Source organism: Mustela nigripes, chromosome 3, assembly GCF_022355385.1.
Source record: "Mustela nigripes isolate SB6536 chromosome 3, MUSNIG.SB6536, whole genome shotgun sequence".
In the NCBI taxonomy this organism is placed as follows: domain Eukaryota; kingdom Metazoa; phylum Chordata; class Mammalia; order Carnivora; family Mustelidae; genus Mustela; species Mustela nigripes.
Window position 1 is genome coordinate 162,545,449 of NC_081559.1, and position 18,341 is coordinate 162,563,789.

At 40.2% G+C, this 18,341-nt stretch overlaps 1 protein-coding gene across 4 annotated transcripts in view; it reads right to left on the bottom strand.

The window, feature by feature from the left end:
* The window catches only part of NCALD (neurocalcin delta), a 391,013-nt gene that overhangs the window by 256,081 nt on the left and 116,591 nt on the right, over positions 1-18,341 (bottom strand). The window lies entirely within an intron of this gene.

Genomic DNA, 18,341 nt, shown 5'->3' on the forward strand with positions numbered 1-18,341 from the left:
ATCGAGTCCCGCATCGGGCTCTCTGCTCAGCGGGGAGCCTGCTTCCTCCTCTCTCTCTCTCTGCCTGCCTCTCTGCCTACTTGTGATTTCTCTCTGTCAAATAAATAAATAAAATCTTTAAAAAAAAATAAAATAAAATAAAATAAAATAAAATAAAAGGGACACCTGCACCACAATGTTTTTATCAGCAATGTCCAATAGCCAAAACATGAAAAGAGCCTAAATGTCCATCAACAGATGAACAGATAAAGAAGATGTAGTTATTACATACGACAGAGTATCACTCAGCCATCAAAAAGAATGAAATCTTTCCATTTGCAACAACATGGATAAAACTAGAATATACTATGCTAAGTAAAATAAGTCAGCTAGAAAAAGACCAAATACAATATGACTTCAGTCATATGTGAAATTTAAGAAAGAAAACTAATGAACTTAGGGGAAAGGAAGGAAAAATAAAATAAGAGAAAAACAGAGGGAGGCAAACCACAAGAGGCTATTTACTATAGAGAACAAACAGGGTTGCTGGAGGGGAGGTCGGTGGGGGGAAGGGATAACTGGGTGATGCGGATTAAGGAGGGCACGTGATGTCATTATTCTTCTGAAAAAGGGGAAAACCAGTTCAGCTGGCCATATGATGTGAGGGGGTTTGAAAACTGAAACAGAAACCACAACTTGCAAAATTGTACTATGACTCACGAAAATAGAAAAATTGTACCAAACCATGACACGCAAGACAAACTAAGTTCAGACTCTTTAACCCCAGCCCATTCAGACCCACGGTTGTTCTAAAGAAGACCACGGACAAACCGGTCTAAGAGTAATTCCCCACAAAGTCCGATGTCCTAAAGATCACTGACTGTTTCAGCAACTTCGTACTTCTAATGTCTAGCCAAGACCATTCTGTGACTAATGCCAGTTTTACAAACTCTGTAGATAATTCTTCCTTAAAATCTATCTCCATCCTGTTGAAATGCCCCCAAACCCTCCATGGTATATGTTCTCCCTTGCAGCCTCAAGCTAATAAATAAACCGAAGTCCATTTGACTACGGTGTGTCCCTGGTAGTCTTTGTTTGGTGGACTCCAACAAACCTTAGCATGCCAAGGACTTGGCACGGCACCGGGTACAGAGCAGGCATTCCATCAATTGTGTCTTGAACAAAAGAAGGCAGTAATGAGACTCTTACTTTTATAAGTTAAGGGTTCAGAAGATAGTTCTAAAGAGAGCATTTCAAAAATATTAGGAGCCACATCAAGCAGCCTCGCAGGGATGATGTATATAATTTTCCAAGCTATAGATCTTAATGAGGAATTGCTGAAAATATGTAATCAGGAATACTGGTTAGAAGCCAGTCTTGCGCTGTGCTCTTACGCACATCAAGTATCATCCCTGCTCGGTAGAAAATGATAAATTAATCAAGGACACAAGGTGAACAGGCAAGTGGACATGGTCTGTATTCCTACAGTACTGGGCACAGGGCCTTGCTCACAGCAGTTGCTCACGGAAATTTATTCATTGGTTACTGACAGGCATTTTACTCTGCAGGTGATAAGTGGCTGAGAGCTTCTATGCAGAGGCAGACCTGATAAACATGATGGTCTAGGAAGCTTCCTTTCCAGGAGCAAGTTAATACTATGAGCTGGCAGCCTTGCCGGAGGTTATCGCAATAACCAGGCCATTAGGAAGATCCTTGCCCATTGAGATAACAGTGGAAAGGAAATGAATCTCTTTTGCAAAGCTTAGTACCATGGTGACTAGCTGATTTTGAGGGAGCGTGGAAGGTACCAGAGTTAAAGAAAGATGCATCAATGTTTACCACCATGGGATCATTGGAAAATGATCCTGACAGAGACAGAAATAGCTGCGAGGTTGGAAGTGACCTTGATATCTGTGCTAATGCCTGTTACTACAGATTCAGGTTCTTCAAATAAATAGCATGGCCTTGCACTTACCACTTCCTACCTGCTCTACCACCCTGCACAGGTCAGATCAATAAGGGCAAATACATCTTTGTACCCACTTAGAGTAACTATCAGCAGCTCATTGATTCAAACTACTCTAAGCAATGACATTCCCTTTGTAAGACATGATCGACAGATTTTTTTTTCTTTCGTTTTGCTCAAAATGGCAATTAAACTCATTTAAGCTATGAAAGCCCTTGAACTTAGAGCCAATTGACTTCTAGAATGAATAGCTTATGATGATTTTTTTAAACCTTTTTCTTTAACATCTTCATAATTTAAACAGATCAGCCACGGTGGCAGAAGACAAAACCAGGCCAGACATTTTTTGAAACTAAGGAAACAGGAAAGACAGTTGAGACTGATACTAGCAACTAACTAACCAAGATATATAAGTAAATACTATTCTCAAAAAGCGTGATTTTATTTTTTTCTGGAGCCTTTTAGATAAAGGTAGCCCTGCCAAGAATCCACCACAGATTTGGAAAGAAAAGGTGGGGTTATAATAGAAAAAAAATTTACAGTGACTAGAGGAGACTTATAGGCTGTCACTGCATCACATTTAAAGATTTGATATGAAGCATTAAAGAGAAATAACCCACAAGGAAAAGGAAAATCAAATATGAATTTATTTTCCAAATAACGCAATTTTCTGGGCACTGCTGACTTGTCACTCACTAAAAACCCTCAGCTAAAGAAAACATTTTCAGGTCCTTTTTCTGAAATTGCTGCAACCAGTCTATTTTCAGCTCTCTGAGCCTCCCAGAAAAAAAAAAAAAAAAATCCTTAAATGATCTTGGGTCCAGGTTTAGTTCAAGCTGCCAGAAGCTTTTAAGATGGTTTGGTTTGCTACTGGATTTATTAAACAATTGAAAATCTAAAAAAAAGAGATGGTTTTGCTACTTTGCTTTTGTTTGATTTTCAACTCATGTTCTGACTGAAGGTATATATGGGCTAGAATGAATGCTTTTCCCCCCAAAATGAGCCTTTCTACCACTTGGTTATCTGGGTCTGTTCTCATTAAATAATTCATGCACAAATAATCAATGAACAACTGGAAAAGATTATTTGGTAATTTCAGTTAGCCTCAAAAGAAACAAGCCACTGAAACAATAAAAGCATATAGTAGTCTCCCATTATCTTTTGGGATCATGTTCCAAGGCCCGCAGTGGATGCCTGAAACTGCAGGTAATACAAACCCTACATATACCACGTTTTTTCCTGCACATACATTCCTATGATCAAGTTCAATTTATAAACTAGGCACAGTAAGAGGTTAACAATAACTAACAGTAAAATAGAATTATAATAATATACTGCAGTATAAGCTATGTTAATGTGGTCTCCCAAACTGTGTTACTGGACTCATCCTTCTTGTGATGATTGTGAGATGACAGAATGTCTGTGTGATGAGATGAAGTGACATGAACGACACAGGCACTGTGATGCACTACCTGATGATATTCAGAAGGAACAAACATCGTCAGCCTGTGGACCACAGTTGACAGAAGGACACTGAAATCATGGAAAGCAAAATCACGGATAAGAGGGAACTACAGTCCCTGTTATAATGACCATTTCTAAAATGGCAGTTGGGACAACCAATAACACGAGTTATGCTGGTCACCCTCCATCAGGACCCCTGGAGGTCAAAATGAGGTTCCCATTATGTTAAAGGGTCAACATGTTTCTTACCACAACGTGTTTCTCACCACATAGTGAGGCTAAGAAAACATAACAGAGCTGTTATGTGCTAAAACTTCAGAACAAGCAAGGGGAGTAGTAAGCTTGTAAAGTGTTAAGAGTGGCTTTACAGAAAATTAATTTGCTCATTAATTTGATGCATCCACTTTTCATTTTCTCCAAACCTAATGTTACAAGTAATCATTTTGGGGCTCAATGGCAATGGACCATTTTGATAGTTATTCCCCATACTCTCCCCTTCAATACCCCCAACCATACACCACCTCTCCTGCCCCAAGCCGGAGGACAGGAGGGTTGTGATCACCTAGACTCCCTGGGCTTCTAGCTTCCTGTTGGGTTTGACTGGTGCGGGGGGCACCAGTCAAATATGGAAAGGTGGGAGAAAGCAGTGTGGTGCTATTTTTCCCTATTTTCTCTCCGTTTTACTGCAGTGTCTAGCAAGAGTTCTCTCCCTGTGCAGCTTTGGCTTCTGTTGAGTGGCCCTTCCTCCATAATTACAGCCCTCACTGGACTCTACATCTGTTCCTCTTATCCCTTCAGCCTGGGCAATGGCATCCCCTTTGCTGCTAGTTCCTGGGAGCTGAACCACCCCTTGTTTTTCCTATAACATAGCCCACAGGTTTGCAACAGCCCCGTCATTAAACTCTCTTCATTCAAACCCTCGGAGGTAAATTCTGTTTCCTGCCAAGATCCCAGTGCAGCCACTGTGCAAAATAAATACAGAAGTGTTTGTGTCCTGGCTGAGGATGGTGAGCAAACACAAAAGAAGACTAGTATCTGTGAAAAACATGCATGAGCAGAATAAACCTCTACCCAGCTGTCTACTGGGGCAAATGTCAAGCTTAATGTCAAAACCAGCAACATATACCTAACAGTCCTCCTTTCTAACTTCTCCTTTTTTGAAATGAGGGGGAAAATACAACATTTTCATCTTCACTATCAAAATATTCCCACTGGACAAGTCCCAGGAAAGCCAGTTCGGAAGACTAGAGATTCTCCATAAGTTACATGGATGCTTGAAAAAGATGAGCTTTTATTCCATTCCTGTTCTTTTGCAATTAGAAAAAGAACATTGTCTGAATTTTTTTCTTGGGTGCCCAGAATTCACCTTTCAATGTCTTTCAAACACTAGGGTCAATTAACAAAATAGAAAAAAAATTTAAAGCACTGTTTTATCCAAATCGTACAAGGTGGTGTATGACACTCAAAATCTATTATCTGTTCTAAGACTATATCTCAGATGGCACTTCTTTTTCTTCAGTCTGGATATTCCTGTATTTAGCTGGAGACTGCCATTCTCTTTATCTCATTAACCCAGCAAAGGGGTATTTGTTGAATTTGCAATAAGCCGAAAAACTATACAGTTTCCAAGACCAAATGTAATGTTTTCATTGGATCCTCTTTTTTTTTTTTTTTAATTAAGCTATGGGTTCCTAATGACATAAGAACTATGGATTAATAAGCAGAGCAGATATTTTGGGACGCCTGGGTGGCTCAGTTGGTTAAGCAGCTGCCTTCGGCTCAGGTCATGATCCCAGCATCCTGGGATCAAGTCCCACATCAGGCTCCTTGCTCGGCAGGGAGCCTGCTTCTCCCTCTGCCTCTGCCTGCCATTCTGTCCGCCTGTACTCGCTCTCTCTCCTTCTCTCTCTGACAAATAAATAAATAAAATCTTTAAAAAAAAAAAAATAAGCAGAGCAGATATTTTAACTCAGGCACAGTGAACTAATCAGGCCATCTCTAATTAAGAAATTAATATCAGCATTACACATTTTGCTTTACACATTTTGCTTTACACCTCTCTCTAAATCCATTCTCCAGACCCATTCTCCACCCATCATCCCTCCTCTGTGCCCAAGAACAATGTTGCCCATTCCCTGCCTTCTGGTTCCTTGTGGAGTTCTGTCAATGGGAGATACAAGCAGAGGTGAGAAAGACCCGGATGTCCCTGCTCCATGTCCTCTGTACATTGGAGTCCCACCGTTCTGGCAGTAGCCGGCTCTCCACTGCATACCCTGACCACTACTCCACCTGAGCAGGCCCTGCTCTTCTTGGCCCCATCCCAAAGACAGTAGAAGCTTCTCATTACTAAGCATTCCTGATTGTCTTAATATCCCTTATGTGCTCCTTTCACTCTGTCTATACCTCTGTAAATAGTACTTTTGCCCAATTCTCTTCAGAGTCCTGCAGTGTGTGCCTTCTGTTTCCTGCTGGGTCCCTGACCAACAGGAGCATGACTTGGAAGGAAAAGCACAAGGTTTCCTCAGGCAGGGGGAGGGGGGGAGGTACATTCCCTACTCTCCCCTACCCATCCCCACCACATGCTTCTGAGCCCCAGGATTAAAAATGAAGATCTGAGGAGAAGTTGGGAAACCATCACAGATCCAAGGAAACAAAGGAGGTAGGATGACAAAATGGAACATGGGATGGAATGTCCTAGACTGAAGAGGAAAAGGATGTTAGTGTAAAAGCTGGTAAAATTGGAATAAAGTCTGTACCTTAGTATTATTGCTGGTATTAATTTCTTAATTATGACAAATATATTCTGGTTACTTAAGAAGTTAACATTAGGGGAAGCTAGATGAAGGAAATAAAAGAAATTTCTGTACTATCTTGGCAACTTTTCTATGAATATAAAATTATTCCAAAAGAACATGTTTATTGAAAAGGGAAAAAAAAATAAAGCAGATTCCCAGACCCTGCACCAGACCTCTGAATCACAATTTCAGTAGCAGGTACTTTAGCAGGTGGTTTGAGGACTGAAACTTGGAAAGAACCACCCCTAAAGAACTTGGAAGCTATTAGTTCTGGTTGAGATAGGATGGAAAGAATTGTTTGCTGATGCTAAATTACAGCATAATTACTTGGCTATTTAAAGAAAAGAGCCAATTGAAGCTTTGTCAAAGTTCACCTTCTATCCTAGTTAATTAGAATGATTCATCCCTCGACCAATCTCTGCATTTAGTTTCTGGCATAAAAACACTTGAAAAGGTACAGGTAATTATAGAACCAAACAAAGAAAGTGACAGTAGAGTTCTTCCACTTCCTCCTCCCTCTGAGATCAAGGTTTTTTTGCAATGTGTGTCCTTTCTATTTCTCTCAACCGAGTTTCCAAGAGGGCAGAGCCTCCCAAACAGACCGTGAGTGGTCTTCTTCATCTTTTCCATGGTGGGCTTCTCCAAGCTGATTTCAAGCTCTTCAAGGCAGGGCCTATAACTACAGCATCTTCTGTGTTTTTCTACAGCTCAGTTCAATATTCTTCACCCATTACATTCATGGACTTCCCCACTCATCCACATCACTATTTATTTTAGATACCTGTAATTCTTATATTCAACATTTTCTACGCCATTGGAGTTTGTAAGAAGGGGACAGGTAGAGGTGAAAATGTTAATTATGTTATTATTATTTGTTCATTTGCAAAAATGTTAATCGAGCCAGGCACTATTCCAGGCCCTGGAAATTTAACAATGAATAAAATAATTTCCACCTTCAGGTAGCTTGAAGTCAGATCAGGGGGACAAATGATTAAACAGTTAAGTTCCAAACAAGCCATGGGTTCTCCCTTCCCATCCTCATGCTTCGCCCACTATGACAGGGCAAATGGAATCTGACTTGGGAACAGGAAGAACTGATTTTAAAGGAGACATACTCTTTCTCACTTTCAATCACCTCATTCAAAAAAAAAAAAAAAAAAAGAAAGAAAAGAAAAAAGATGGGAATTTAAAAAAAATCTCTCTGCTCTGAAGTGTGTAAACCTGGCGATTCACAGACCTGTACCCCTGGGGCAAATAATATATGTTTATAAAAGATAAAAATTTTTTTAAAAAATCTCTCTTTGCCTTTATAGGGCTGTTACATAGCTGAAATAACAACAGATGTATATGGGTTCTGAATATTGCAAAGTGTTACAAAAAATGTCAAGCAATGCAAACTAATGACTTAAACAGTCCCTGTCCACTAACTCTAAGGCAAAAAGATAGTGGTCCTGTGGCCTTTCCATTAACCAGATATTTCAGACAATAAGATTTCATAAAAAGCAATCCTTTCAAAGATCTAAACTCTGTTTCTTTGGAGTTAGTGATTAGTGAGAATTAGATTAACATCAAAGAACTGTATCAGAGGAGAGAAGTCTTCTGTGGAGAAAGCAGGCCTGCCATTCTATTCATGGTAGACCCATTTTTGCTTCACTCTCCCTGAACAAACAGGAGGGCTCAGTTACTTCGACGCTTCTCTAAAATTGAAAGGGGTTTCTCAGCCAGAGCCATTCACATTTCTATTTTACTCAAAAAGAAGCTTCCAGATCAGCGACGAAAGAAAATCTGCTAAAGTCAGTGCGAGCACATATAACCTGTGAGCAGTTTTCAGCAGATATCAAAGATTATGCTTGAGAGAAATTTTGAAAATCAGATTTGCTGTTGCTGATAAATATAGTGTCTATTCTCAGCTTCTAAGGTAGAAAGTGTTCCGCTGGAGCAGTTTACCATCTTTTTCTCTGCCTGGAGAAGTCGATGAGCTTCTAAGGGCTCTCTGGATACCATGGTAACCGCATGATTCTGATGAAGTCTGCAGCGTCTGAGGTACAGGTTAAGGAACCTTACAATGCTACCTAGGAAAATCTGCATTACAGACACTGCTGGTGTGTTTGAACTGGACATCTGACACACCACAGCAGGTGCACATATGGCCGCGAGCCTCCGCTGCATCCCAGTGCTGGACCAGCATGCGGGTACCTAGTGACTGGAGGACACCATTGCAAAGAACTCACAGTGGGCATGGCGCCCAGGCAGCAGCAAGTTCATTATAAAATATACAAGAGTATATAGGACTATCTTGTAAAGTTTTAGCTTTTATTCCAAATTGGAATTTTATTCTCTAGCTTTTGCTGTGATTTCAGTTTTGGAAGTCTTTCATGCGGATGACTTCGGCTAAATAGAAACTGAAGAAGTAGTTAAATATTGAGCAGGGGGGACAGTAAGAAGATCAGAAAGAAGCTGAGGTTGTTCCTGTGGGACTTCAAATTCACTTAGCCGGAAAAATCATGAAAAGGAAAATGAAAACTATTGGCTTCTATAAAGAAACAGCATTTTTGGCTCTACCGGTGAGGAGAAATCACATCCGGCACGTGGGACTCTGAAGTCTACCTAGACTGTCTCCCTGGTGATGCTTTCCCTTCCCCCAACAGGAATGAACAAATATCAGATGACAGAGACTTCCTCACTGTAGCACACGTGTGAGTGCTCACACCCTCAGATTAGACCAGGAATCACTTTGGGGCTCACCAGAGACATAAACCAATGAGCACTTCAATCATTTCCACATGTGTGAAAGAAATTTGATCACTGACCCCAAATGATCTTCACAAAACCCATGAGTGAGCTGAATTTCTTCAGGAAATATCTAGGAAGCACATGCTAGAGCATCAGAATGAACCAAGAGCTAAAAGAGACATAAAAGAAATACCAGGCCTGGCTCCGTTTTACCCTTTGGTTGAAGAGATAAGACAGACTTGCAGGAAATAGGTAGCATTTTGCTCTATCTCTCCCACCCCTTAATACTCTCCATGTCTTTGATGACCTCATGGAGTCCTTCCATCCACCCACCATGTCCATTAATTACTTCCTCCACCTTCATGATCCTTCCCACCCCTCTCCACCTACACACACCCCTTGGGCTCCTTTCCTTCTGGGAATAATCTGATGCTTATGATCTCTCCATAGAACCCTCAGTATGTTTGTCCTCTTCTCTTTTTAACCCTGGATTCATCCTGTATTCTGTGTTCTCTGCTCCAACACTCAACACTCCTAGAGAAAAACCACATAATCACATTCATTGTTTGAGGAAGCCATGCAGAAAGGACTACTGGAGGATGTTAGTTTCCCAATTAGAAGGTAAGTTCTTTGAGGGAAGGAGGTATGTCTCATGCTGTTTTGGGAAACCTGAGGGCACCCTACCAGACTTAATAATCCTTATTGTAAAGCGGTTAATACCAAAACCAAAAACTTAGGGAAAAAAAAATACAGTCCATACTCATTAGACAGACAAACTGATTTTTTTTTAAACTTTCACACATGGTTTATGTGAAAAAAAACACAGCTATTCCAAAATAAAGCATTCAGTAAGGTAGCTTTAGAAGGTAGTCATACTTAAAAAACAGCTGGTAAAAGTTATTCTGTGGATTTCAGTCTGCGAAAAGTTATAAAGCTCTTCAAACTTATTTTATGAATTCAGAATAGTTTCTAACATAAGTGCATTCTTCTTGCTAATTAAAGCAATGTAGTAAGATCTCACTTACTACCGCTCTCATACTACATGGAAACCACCTCTAAAACTTCACCAAATAGGAGCCATCCTTGGTCATATCTGTATTTCTCCAGGGAAAAAAATGGAAGCATCTTTCCAGGTCAACCAGAAAGGTAAATATCAAAGGAACCCTGAACTAGCTTATTGCAGGGAGAAGAGAACCAGGATGCCATCCAGGGCAAGAGCCACTGTAGGCATTAAGCTTCCGTGTGACATTGCTACAGGAACATGAGGCCCCAAAGAGCCTTGCGTACTTGAGCCCAATGTAAATGTAAATGTAAAATGTTCTCCCCTAACACCAGTGGCAAAGCTGATTCAGTTGGGTAGGGGGTCACTGCTTTGCCAAGCCAACTGCACCGCAGGCCACGACCCTCATACCCAGCTTGCAGGGTATTCTGATTCTCTTAACAAATTATTGCCTGATTCTCTTAACAAATATAATAATATCCAACAAGAGACTTAGTGGACAGCATGCGATGTCATTTCCTCTAATTAAGGAATGCTCGAGAAAAACCAAAATAGCCACAAAGCACTGTCAGCAAAAGTAATCAGCAGCGACAATTAGCTGTCAGCTCACAAGCCTGAGCTGAGCCTTGTGTAGGGAGCTGGGCTTGTTGTGGGTTTCCAAATCGGCCTGACAGCAGGAGTCAAAGATGATAAGGCTGCTGCATACCAGTCGGTGAGGGGAATAGTAGCAGCTTGTTGGTTGGTTGGTGGGCTGCTATGTGGCGGTGGAGGGGACCCTAGGAAGAATCCTATGGGGGCTTCCAAAGGAGCTTGGAAGTCTCCTGGCTACAGCCCATGCTGCATTCGCCACGACTCGCCCTTCTCTACCTGGGACAATGCTACCCAGTCTTTACAACGTATACACAGTTTGTCTGCACCTCCTTTGTGAGGAATTCACAACTTCAGCACGTGCAAACTCTCCCTTTTCTCAGCTCCCATAGCCAATGATTAACTATACTACAAGGTCATTAACAGCAGGAGTTGAGAAATGTATATAAGAAACAAATATAACACAACAGCATCATTCTACAGAATTATACTGAGAGAGAGAGTGTGTGTGTTTGTGTGTAACACACACATATGTATATAACAATTATCAGGAGGAACACCATGCTCTCCTCCCCAGGGCACAAAAGACCAAACCCTTTGTCTTCTTAAAACTACTGGAAGATGACAGCTTCCCTTTGATTTATCCCTTCACCCCTCCTCCAGGAAGTGACTTCTCAAGGGGCCGAGACTGAGGGAAAGGACCTGGAGGTCTGGGCACCCTCCCTTCTACTTCTGGCCTTAGCAGTATTTATTTTTCTTTCCCATGAATGACTTTCAGCAGCAAAAGTAATAGGAGGCCTGATAACAGCTGGCCGTGACCATAATTTAAGCTCCTTCTCCAATCCAGTATCCCTGGGAATAAAGCAGACGTTTAACTCCCTGTCTGGAGTCTGCATTCAGTTCCTCACCCATAGCAAACCCAGCAGCAATGTGCCCAACTCCAAAGATCCATTTCCCAGACTCCCTTGCAGCTAAGGGTGACCATTGACATTAAAGCAGAATTTAGTGGCCTCGGGCAACTGAGACTACTCTTTGCCTGGGTTGGCCTTGTGCCTTTCTCTGTTGACATGCTGAGAACACACACATGATGGTCCCACATTGAAAAAAATATGTTAAAGCAATGTAACAATATCACCAGAACTCTCTGACTTCATGTCAGAGACATGGAAAGACAAGGAAAGGGAGAACGAAAGCAGGCACTATATTCTAGCGATCGTGGCTGGCTTTTTTATGGTATCAAAGGAAAGAGGACAACTTAAGAATTGGGATAAGTATAAAATTAACTTTTATAGAAAGTTGAGGAAAAATAAAGAAAATCAGAATTCTGGCAGCATATTCCCATCATTTCATCACAACGTACTCAAAGTTGGGAAGATTTGAAAGCTGAGGGCTCTTGGCAAGGACCTTCACAGAGGGATGGGTCCTTGCTGGAACCCTTCAGGCCAGGTTTTGAAGCATCAATAGAGGCTTCATGCAGGAACTACTTCCTTTCTTTTTTTTTTTAATTTATTTTTTATTTTTATTTTTTATAAACATATAATATATTTTTATCCCCGGGGTACACGTCTATGAATCGCCAGGCTTACACACTTCACAGCACTCACCCCAGCACATACCCTCCCCAATGTCCATAACCCCACCCCCCTCTCCCAATCCCCCTCCCCCCAGCAACCCTCAGTTTGTTTTGTGAGACTATGAGTCACTTACGGTTTGTCTCCCTCCCAATCCCATCTTGTTTCATTTATTCTTCTCCTACCCCCTTAACCCCCCATGTTGCATCTCCACTTCCTCATATCAGGGAGATAATATGATAGTTGTCTTTCTCCGATTGACTTATTTTGCTAAGCATGATACCCTCTAGTTCCATCCACATCGTCGCAAATGGCAAGATTTCATTTCTTTTGATGGCTGCATAGTATTCCATTGTGTATATATACCACATCTTCTTTATCCATTCATCTGTTGATGGACATCTAGGTTCTTTCCATAGTTTGGCTATTATAGACATTGCTGCTATAAACATTCAGGTGCACGTGCCCCTTCGGATCCCTCAGGAACTTCTTTCTTAAACTGAAGAGAGGAAGGCCAAAGTGCCCCTATGAAGCCAGCTTCATAGGTCTAAGAAATACCTTTATAAGAAGAAGCAACAGAAAAATCCTTGCTACAAGAAAAAGTCAAGGTTTTTGAGGGCTAGGAACCAAAGCTCAAGAAAGCTTTTGAAAATAAGATTTTAAGCACGCATATCAATGATCATTGTTCAATTAAATTCAGTAACTTAATTAGAAAATTCATTTAAATGCCTTTTTTTATGCACTATGTCCCAGTTTATTCTTAAGGTAGGATTACCTTCACAATATTTTGACTTCGAAGGATTTTAATCTCATTATTAAAAGCACAGTTGGCTAAAAGGGAAAAGAAACAGCGATTTTGTAAAACACCACTTCTCAAAGATCCAAGGGCATAAGAAGCCCTCCGAATCTTGTTAAAATGTAGGTTCTGATTCATCGGGTCTGAATGGGATGTGCACTCCACATTTCTAACCGGTTCTCAGGGGCTGCTGCTGCTGCTGCGCTGGTCCCCAGACCACCCCTGGAGTAGCAAGGATACAGAGGGTTAAACATATCCAAGCCGTAAGTCGACATGACTGTGCCTGGCATGCTGGGGAATCAAGACGCATCTGGAATCACGACATTGCACTCCTAAGTGCCGTGGCCATCTGGTCTTCTTCAGGACACTGTGCTTCACACCCCTTTTCTGAGACACCACAAACCTCCGCAGTGCCTGCTTGCAATCTCTTTCTTGTTTTCTTTTCCCGGGGCCTCCCTTTCTCCTCTCCTTCTCATGAAGGCAACGAGGGCAGGGAGAGGCCACAATCAAGCTATTCTATTGTGCAGTTCCTGCCCCCGTAGGCAGTTACTTCCTGAGAAAGAAAAAAGAAGAATGCCAACCCAAGAGAAGAAGAAAATTTAAAGCCTCTCAGTTTTCCCATTAAGTTTTGGATTGTGGTTTTATTGCCTTCTTTTGATTCGACTTTCATCCATTTTGGACTGGCATTTTGATTTACAACCCAAATCTCCCTTTAAGACCAGAGACTCTTAAAAAGCTACAACATCGTTCTGCATCCACTGAAGATACACAAAGCCACAGAAAAAGCTGTCTATCAACAGAAGCATGACTTGCCCTGAGCCGGTCAGAGAGCTAAGGTCACAAGACAACCAGGTGAACTAATTTAGAGAACAGCATGGATCTCCAAGGCAGATGGGACACCCAGACTGTGACCTTTGACAGAGTATCATAGGAAGGAGTGACCACCATAAAAGCAGGGAAGAAGAAAACAGCCACCATATTGATGAATCCTATGGGGCTAGTGTGTACTAGCATGACAGTATAGAATCCCCGAGAGCCTCTCTTCAGCTTCTTTCCCCATAGGTTTCTAGTGCTACTCCTGAGAAGGACTGTTAGGGACTGAAGAGTGATCTTTTAGAAGGACACAGGCCAGAAATCCATCCACTTCCCACAATTCTATTCCACATTAAGCTCTTCTCCACTGGGAGAAGAGCAGAAAACCATCCCACTCCCTAGACTCAAGCAAAGATCCACTGATTCTTGAGAAGGGCAGAAGCAAAAGCTATCTGCCCTGATGGAAAGACAACAAACTCTCAGACCCAGAGTCCAGTAATGACATGAAGAAGAGGTCCGCTACCTACACCCCCCACCAGGGAGGGGGAGGAAAGTCTCTCTCCCCAAGATACCCGCAGACACAAGGCAGAGATAGACCGCCAGGAAGAGGAGAAGGAACAGGGACAAAGACCAGGTCCCGAGGTGTAGACACACAAGGCCTGCCCGAGACTGAGGCTGGACCAGAAAAACAGACAACTCCACCACCACAGTCGCTGCATTACGCTGAGCACAGGGCAAGAATGGTCTACTTCTAGATGAGCACCAACATGGAAAGAGATCCCTTCAGTGGAGCAGGTGTGGCCAGTCTGCTGAAAGCTGAGGATAGAGCGTGACAGTGAGAAAGACCCTCTGGCACACCGGCCACACTAAGCACAAGGTAACTACAGGCTACCACTGAAGAATGCTGGCGTCTGGTGGGCTGAGGGTAACTCCAGCAGCCGGGAGCCCAGTCCCACCCTACTAACTTCCCTATTAACTACTTACTGATCTTGTCATCTGCTAACAAGATTAACATGACCCCTCACATCGATCACCTGACAAAAGAAGAAGTGTGCCATTTCTGGATAGCAATATTATTTACTGCTTTTCTAAAAGCAATGTCCAACATTCAACCAAAATTATGACATATTTTTAAAACTGAGGAAAATCAATCCACCGCCAAGACAGAGCAACTAGACAGAGATGATTCAGATTTTGGAACACTCAGACTGAGAGTTTAATATAGCTATGATTAATATGTAAAAGGTACTCATGGAAAAGAAGAATAAATGCAAGAAAAGATAGAAAAAATCAGGAGAGACATGGAAACTATAGGAAACAAAGAGAAATTCTAGAAATAAAAAATGCCTATCAGAAGTAAAAATTTCATTTGATAGGACACATTTAAAGAATCAGTAAACTTTCAGATTGATCAATAGAAATTATCTAAAGAGAAATGAGAATTTTTTTTAAGTATCCGAGAGCTATAGAGCATTATCATATAGTCTGATATGCACTTAATTAGAGCACTGGAGGAGAGAAAGAAAGAGTGCCAAGGTAATTAAAGAGGACAAACTATAGCCTTTTTAAACACATAGTGCTGGAAAACCTAGACGTCCATATAAAAAAGTGAACTGTGACTTTTACCTCACACCAGATACAAAAATTACCTCAAAATATATAACTAAATACAACATTTAAAACTATATAATTTCTACCAAAAAAAAGTACATATTTGTAGTCCTGGTTTTAGGAAGGATTTCTTAGGACACAAAACTGATACTCATAAAAGAAAAAAATTGATAAGTTGAACTTGTGAAATTAAATGAAAATTAAAAATTCTGCCCTTTTAATGACACTTTTAAGAATATGGAAAAAAAAAAAAGCCAGAGATTGGGAATAGGTATTTGCAAGCACATATTTGATAAAGAGCTGGTATCCCCAATATATTCAATTAAAGATCTGTAACAGAAAGATAGGTAATATAAGTTTAAAAATGGGTGAATGATTTGAACAGACATTTCACCAAAGAAGATATACAGATGGTAAAGAAACAAATGAAAAGGTACTTAACATATAAGGGAAATGAGAATGAAAGCTACAATGAGGTACCACTGTATACCAACTCAAATTCCTAAAATTACAAAGACTGATTAATACCAAGTATTGGGAGGCTGTGGAGCAAGTAACACATTAATATATTGCTGACTGGAATGCAAAATGACACAGTCACTTTGAAACAGCCAGAGGGGAGGCACCTGGGTGGCTCAGTGGGTTAAAGCCTCTGCCTTCGGCTCAGGTCATGATCCCAGGGTCCTGGGATCGAGCCCCTCATCGGGCTCTCTGCTAGGCAGGGAGCCTGCTTCCCTTTCTCTCTGCCTCTCTCTCTGCCTACTTGTGATCTCTCTCTCTGTCAAATAAATAAATAAAATCTTAAAAAAAAAAAAAAGAAAGAAAGAAAGAAACAGCCAGAGGGATTGTTCTCAAATAATATTAAACATACAATTGCCATACTTACCTTATGACCCAATAATCTGACTGCTAGTAACTTAACCAAGAAAAGTGAAAACATAAATCTATACAAAGACCCATTAACTAATGATCACAGTAGCTTTATTCAGATAGCCAAAAACTATAAATAACCCAAGTGTTCATCAATTGGTGAATGGATAAACACATTGTGGTACATCCACACAGTGGAATTCCACTCAGCAATAAAAAAGAATGAACTACCAATACAGGTAAAAACAGGTATGAATCTCAAAATCCTATGCAAAGTGAAAGAAGTCTGAAATGGAAGTCTATATACTCTATGACTTCATTTACATATTATGAAAAAAGAAAAATTCTGGGACAGAAATCAGATCAGTAATTGTCAGGGTAGCAAGTAGGGAAAGTAGATCTTCTATGAACAACACTCTTCCAGGTGTAGAAGACCGTGGTGGTGGCTGTGGTGGTGGTTACATGACTGTATACATTTGTTGAAACTTATCAAACCATAAACTTCAACAGAGTGAATTTTACCATGTATTAATTATTCCTCAGGAAGCCTAACCAAAATAAATAAATAGATAAATAGTACTTCAGCCAAAGGATGGTACTTGGTCAAGTGTGTATCCACATGGAAAAAATTAATCTTGACCCTCTACTTTACATGATACACAATGGAATCAATTTCAGATATATTATAGATCATAATATAAAAGTAGAATAATATAGCTTTCAGAAGGAAATAGAAAATATCTTTCTGATCTTCGAATAAGGCCAAGATTTCTTAAATAGGACACAATAGTGCCAACCACAAAGGAAAACAAAAAACAAAAAAACAAATACTTTGTACCATTTTAAAGGAATTTCTGTTCATTAAAAAGAGAGTGAAAGATAAACCCCAGGAAAAAGAGGAGATATTTACAACACATATAATCCTAGCAAAAGCTCAAATCCAGAGTACATATTATTAAAAATGTCTACAATTTAAAAAAAAGATAATTCAATAAGACAACTCAATTAAAAAAAAAAACAGAGTAATCACCTCAATTTTTTTTAAGATTTGAAATAAAACAAGATATATGGACAGTCAATTAACATATGAAAATGTACTTCACTTTACTGGTCTATAGGGAAATACAAATCAAAACTACAATATGATACTACACACTCACCAGTAGAGCTTAAATAAAAAGCAACCAATCAAACTAACAAAAACAGAAAAAACCTTGTATTGGGAAAATATGGAAAACCAGAACCATCACACATTCCTGACTGGCATGTAAAGTTTTAAATCAATGCAACCATTTTGAAAAATTCTTTGATAGAGTCTGCTAACGCTGAACATATACCTACTCCAAGACCCAGAAAATCCCCTCCTGCAAACAAAGCCAACAGAAATGTGTGTATGTAGCCAAAACCATAACTTAACAAAACTGACTCAAGAAGAAATAGAAAATCTAAATAAGTCAGAAATCAAAACAGTAGGTGAAAATTCTTCCCTCAAGGAAAACACCACACCCAAACTGTTTTGGTGTCAAATTTCATCACACATCCAAGTAGCCAGGAATTCTAGTATTTTGAAAACCATTCTTGATAGTGAAAATACTAGACAGGAAAATTTTAGCCAATCTCAGGACATAGTTTAGCAAACTACATCTCACTGAGTACAGAAAGGGTATGTATCATTAGCAATGCAAGATAGCTTAACATTAGAAAATCAATTAATGGAGGAGGGGGGCTAAATTACCATGAACAAAATTTTTATCAAAGGATAAAAATCACTTGATCACTTCAGTAGATTAGAAAAACATTCAATAAAATTCAATGTACAGGTGACCTAATTTACTTTTAACAAACCTGGAGTAGGAAAGAAATTTCTTAATCTGATAAAGAATATTGGTAAAGTACTACCATCAAAAATGATGTACCCTCATTGATTTGATACAATTTAACTACTGTTGGATGTTTAGATTCTCTCCTTTTTGTTTCATTCAGCTACTGTAATTTATGCTGCCCTAAGCACCTTTGTGCATGTTGATAAAATTGTCAGACCTCTCTGTGCCTCTACTTCCTCATGTACAAGATGGAAATAAGGCAACACCTGACTCATAGGGCTATTCCAAGGATTAAATAAGATGTTGAATTTAGGTCTTAGGGAGTCTTGGGA